Source organism: Haliotis asinina, chromosome 4 (assembly GCF_037392515.1).
Source record: "Haliotis asinina isolate JCU_RB_2024 chromosome 4, JCU_Hal_asi_v2, whole genome shotgun sequence".
NCBI lineage: Eukaryota > Metazoa > Mollusca > Gastropoda > Lepetellida > Haliotidae > Haliotis > Haliotis asinina.
In genome coordinates this window covers 62,145,605-62,151,529 of record NC_090283.1, presented here as the reverse complement: position 1 = coordinate 62,151,529, position 5,925 = coordinate 62,145,605, and the positions used below count along the sequence as shown (strand labels likewise).

Below are 5,925 nucleotides of genomic sequence, written 5' to 3'. Positions count from 1 at the left end.
CACACATAACGCCGAGCCATACGCTGACCTGAAACGTTTAGAATTGGTTAAAGCTCAATATCAGAACCATTTTTTTTATTTTTGAAGTATCCATGACGAAATGTGTATGTGGTGCACAACAAGCGAGAATGATAATTCGTTCGTTCAGTTTGGTGCTTTTGAGGTCGCCTTCGCCGGTTGGCATGTCGGCAGACCTATCCCTCCTTGGGATGCGTGGGGTGTCCCTCTTTGGGACGCATGGTTGTGGACGTGGTTGTGGCTGCCAGTGGCTGGGGGTGTCCCGCCTTGGGACGCATGGGTCGGTGTTCGTGGACGTGTCCCACCTTGGGATTCATGGAGGAGTGGGGTACACAGTGGCATGTGTAATAGTTTTTTAAAAATTTTGTGTGTTTTTTTTTGTTTTTCCGCAGGGGAGTAGTCACGGCTACTCCCCAACGTCACCCTTGGAGTGGCCACGGCCGCTCCCCTCGCTATCTGTTGGGGGGTAGACACGGCTACTCCCCAACTACACCCTTGGGGTGGGTACTGCCGCTCCCCTCGCTATCTGCAGGGGAGTAGACACGGCTACTCCCCAATTTCATCCTGGAAGTGAGCACGGCCACTCCCTTCCTCTGTGCAGGGGAGTAGACACGGCTACTCCCCAACTTCACCCTTGGAGTGGGCACGGCCGCTCCCCTCGCTATCCGCAGGGGAGTAGACACGGCTACTCCCCAACTTCACCCTGGGAGTGGGCACGACCGCTCCCCTGACTCTCTGCAGTGGAGTAGACGCGGCTACTCCCCAACTTCCCCCTGGGGGTGGGTACTGCCGCTCCCCTCGCTTTCTGCAGGGGAGTAGACGCGGCCGCTCCCCAACTTAGCCCGGGGAGTGGGCACCGCCACTCACCTCGCTCTCTGCCGGGGAGTAGACACGGCTACTCCCTCCCATACCTGCTTCTGGAGTGGATATGGCCTCTCCATTGTAGTTACCTATGCTTACCTTTTGCTGTTTTTTGTCCCTCCTTGGGACTCATGTGGTTGTTAGCTGCCGACGGTTGTGTTGCACACGTGCAATGGTCCCAGAGTGTGGGTGGAGAGATTTCTAACCATAGTGCGGTTGGGTTGAGACCTTTGGGGATGGGAGCTTGGGTGCAATAATATCCCTGTGTATGTAACAAACCGGAGGACTGGCTGATTGATATAATTTCTCTATATATACTGACATAGTTCACTGTCCAGAAGAAAGTTTGCTAGTGGCTTATACATTGAGTGGTGCTCCGTGTGAGCCAGCAACTGCTTTGCTGTCAATGTATCTAGCCTGGTTTCTTCTTTAAGTGTCTGCCTGATTGTATCAAATTGTTATCAGTCCACCATAATATGAGAGACTGTGGCCTTGGTGTGGCATGTTGGACAGTTTTTATATGAGGTTTTGGTGGTACCTAGCCTCAGGCGTGTGATCATGATATCAACTCGCCTGTTTTGTGAGGGGCCTAGTGGCTTCCCTTTCACACTGGGGCGGAGCTGATGTAACCATCTGCCTTTGTCTGAGGTGTCCCATAGCCTCTTCCACTTGCTAGTGATTGAATTCTGGATCATACTTCGGATTTCGCTCTTTGAATAGGGATGTTCCAGTGACACATTCAATTCTAGCGCCTGTCTGGCTAGTTTGTCTGCTCTCTCATTGCCGGGTATACCAACGTGAGATGGTATCCAGCACAACGTGACCTCCTTCTCATTTTCCTGTCTTAGTTTCTGAATGAGAGCCAGCATCTCATGGATGGTGTCGGGTCTACTACTGGAGTGCTTAGTTGCCAGTGACTGGATTGCCCTGAGAGAGTCTGAGAAGATAACCACTCTTTTCTCATGTAGGTTGCGACAATACCTAAGTGCATGGTGTATGGCTTGATAATTCAAATGCAGTACGCCTTATATACTCTCATTAGGCGCCACCTACAACTGAATTACACCCCTTTGTTGTATTCCCCTACGCTAGGAGAAAGTAATTTCTATCTCATTCGTCCCTCAAACGATAGAAATATCATTTCTCCTAGCTCCTCCAACACAATACAACAAATAACATAACACACATTGGATGGCTATGCTGTGCACCACTGCAAGCCTCAAAGAACGGGCAAACTAAAGGCCAAGTGACTGCGACACTCGCAAACGCTTTTCCAAGGAATCTTTTACGTAACCGTCTTTAGCGCTCTCGCTCTTCTGTCTACCGTGCCTCTTGAACATCCTGTCTGGAATACCACTGTTAGCAGCTGCTGAGGCGCCACCTGCACGCGAACTGTGCGAACCGTATAGCCTAATATCGGAAACGAAGGGAGAAAACGTTTCAATAAACAACTCTCTCAAACGAGAATAAGTCATAGGTCTATTTTCTTTTCTGAGAACAAACCTATCTTGTCACTTGGAAATGTTTCTATACAAGTAGTCTTGTGATCCTTCGGGAAACTGCGTTAACGCCAGATACTTCTCCAACCACATGACTGGACACATTTTGGCACCTGTCCTGCTGATCAATAACTATGCACCATCTCTATACATATCAGTCTTTGATTTCTCAATGAAAACCACTATGTAAGCTTCATAAATCAGAATATCAGTGCGTCTCAAACTCAGGAATTCTGCAGACCTCAGGAACCCTGCATAGGCAAACAGACACACTGACACAGAGCGGACATCTTTCAAACACTCTTTATCCGAATACAAATCAACCAAAATTTCTAATATATCGATAGATATAGGCAGATATGACGTCACGCCGGCAAGGTAGCAGGTCTGACAGATGTCCAGCTGTTTCCAGCCGATGTTTGTAGCCAAGACACTTTTATTGTGTGAGAAGCAACTGCGTACCGAGACCGGGGACAATGTCATTACGTCATCATCGCCAGATATGACGTCACGCCTCGAACACAACAGTTCTTGCGGCAGACCTTGAGCTGAAAGAATGTTTTCATCTCCGAGAGAGAGATAACAGTGGGCGTGGGTGTCTAAATACTTGGATTCTGAAGATTATTGTTCCTAGATGAGCACCCATGAAACTTACACTTGGAGTGACACTCAATCATCTAAACATAAAGAAAAAAGTGCAAAAACTGAAAATTGGTAAGAATATAAGCAACCTCTCGAAACGTTCGTAACCCTAAGAATTCTTAACTTTGATGGTAGTCAGTGTGAATGGGCTTAAGAAGTTCGTAGTGCTACGAATGTTTCGAGAATAGCTAGCCAGTACTGCCCTTAAAATAAACTCTTGTCTGTTGGCGGTTCCGTTTGTGGTGTAGTTCATTATACTGTCTATTGAATCAGATGGAACGCAGATAAATGCACGTACGTATGTGCACACGTGTCATGATCATGGAAGGTGTATGTTTTCGGGACATATTTCACAAGTAAGGAAAATATTTTTACAGTTTGACAGTCTAAGCTGCGTATTTCACTTGACAGGCTTATCATGAAATCGATCTTAAGTGTCCGAGTAGCCATGTAAAATGGAAATATCGCGAAAAAGAACCTAGTGTTTCTTGGAAACGCCTTTACTTGCATTGCATATGTTATTACTTGCAAAGTTGACTGTCTGACATAGATCTACATACTCGAATACGACTGTCTGACATAGATCTACATGCTCGGATGCGACTGTCTGACATAGATCTACATACTCGAATACGACTGTCTGACATAGATCTACATGCTCGGATGCGACTGTCTGACATAGATCTACATACTCGGATGCGACTGTCTGACATAGATCTACATACTCGGATGCGACTGTCTGACATAGATCTACATACTCGGATGCGACTGTCTGACATAGATCTACATACTCGGATGCGACTGTCTGACATAGATCTACATACTCGGATGCGACTGTCTGACATAGATCTACATACTCGGATGCGACTGTCTGACATAGATCTACATACTCGGATGCGACTGTCTGACATAGATCTACATACTCGGATGCGACTGTCTGACATAGATCTACATACTCGGATGCGACTGTCTGACATAGATCTACATACTCGAACACGACTGTTTGACATAGATCTACATACTCGGATGCTCACAAGCAGCATGTTTTAAGGTTGTACCAGTTTCTGTAGTGACCTCACCAACTGTCTAACAGCTATAGAAAATTCTTGACACTGAACTTTTCATTTTGTCCGAATCTACTTCATTGTCTATAAAAGCTCAGGTTCAGGTTTTACAATCTGTCGGTACTGGACATTACTGGATGTACAGACTCTCAGTACAGGATGTACAAGCTGTAAGTATTAAGTGTAAAAGGTGTCAGTACAAGATGTACAGGCTGTCAGTACAAGATCCACAGTCTGTAAGTACTGGATGTACAGATTGTAAGTACTGGATGTTCAGGCTGTCAATACTGGATGTACAGGCTGTATGTACTGGATGTACAGACTGTAAGTACTGGATGTACAGGCTGTATGTACTGGATTTACAGGCTGTATGTACTGGATGTTCAGGCTGTATGTACTGGATGTACAGACTGTAAGTACTGGATGTTCAGGCTGTCAATACTGGATGTTCAGGCTGTATGTACTGGATTTACAGGCTGTATGTACTGGATGTTCAGGCTGTCAATACTGGATGTTCAGGCTGTATGTACTGGATTTACAGGCTGTATGTACTGGATGTTCAGGCTGTCAATACTGGATGTTCAGGCTGTATGTACTGGATGTACAGGCTGTATGTACTGGATGTTCAGGCTGTATGTACTGGATTTACAGGCTGTAAGTACTGGATGTTCAGGCTGTCAATACTGGATGTTCAGGCTGTATGTACTGGATGTTCAGGCTGTCAATACTGGATGTTCAGGCTGTATGTACTGGATTTACAGGCTGTATGTACTGGATGTTCAGGCTGTATGTACTGGATTTACAGGCTGTATGTACTGGATGTTCAGGCTGTCAATACTGGATGTTCAGGCTGTATGTACTGGATTTACAGGCTGTATGTACTGGATGTTCAGGCTGTATGTACTGGATTTACAGGCTGTATGTACTGGATGTTCAGGCTGTATGTACTGGATTTACAGGCTGTATGTACTGGATGTTCAGGCTGTATGTACTGGATTTACAGGCTGTAAGTACTGGATGTTCAGGCTGTCAATACTGGATGTTCAGGCTGTATGTACTGGATTTACAGGCTGTATGTACTGGATGTTCAGGCTGTATGTACTGGATTTACAGGCTGTATGTACTGGATGTTCAGGCTGTATGTACTGGATTTACAGGCTGTAAGTACTGGATGTTCAGGCTGTCAATACTGGATGTTCAGGCTGTATGTACTGGATTTACAGGCTGTATGTACTGGATGTTCAGGCTGTATGTACTGGATTTACAGGCTGTATGTACTGGATGTTCAGGCTGTATGTACTGGATTTACAGACTGTATGTACTGGATGTTCAGGCTGTATGTACTGGATTTACAGGCTGTAAGTACTGGATGTTCAGGCTGTCAATACTGGATGTTCAGGCTGTATGTACTGGATTTACAGGCTGTATGTACTGGATGTTCAGGCTGTATGTACTGGATTTACAGGCTGTATGTACTGGATGTTCAGGCTGTATGTACTGGATTTACAGGCTGTAAGTACTGGATGTTCAGGCTGTCAATACTGGATGTTCAGGCTGTATGTACTGGATTTACAGGCTGTATGTACTGGATGTTCAGGCTGTCAATACTGGATGTTCAGGCTGTATGTACTGGATGTTCAGGCTGTATGTACTGGATTTACAGGCTGTATGTACTGGATGTTCAGGCTGTATGTACTGGATTTACAGGCTGTATGTACTGGATGTTCAGGCTGTATGTACTGGATTTACAGGCTGTAAGTACTGGATGTTCAGGCTGTCAATACTGGATGTTCAGGCTGTATGTACTGGATTTACAGGCTGTATGTACTGGATGTTCAGGC

General features: G+C 45.7%; 1 pseudogene; it reads right to left on the bottom strand.

The window, feature by feature from the left end:
* Positions 1 to 2,114: 2,114 nt before the first annotated feature.
* Positions 2,115 to 2,861, bottom strand: LOC137281073 (uncharacterized; annotated as a pseudogene).
* Positions 2,862 to 5,925: the final 3,064 nt, after the last annotated feature.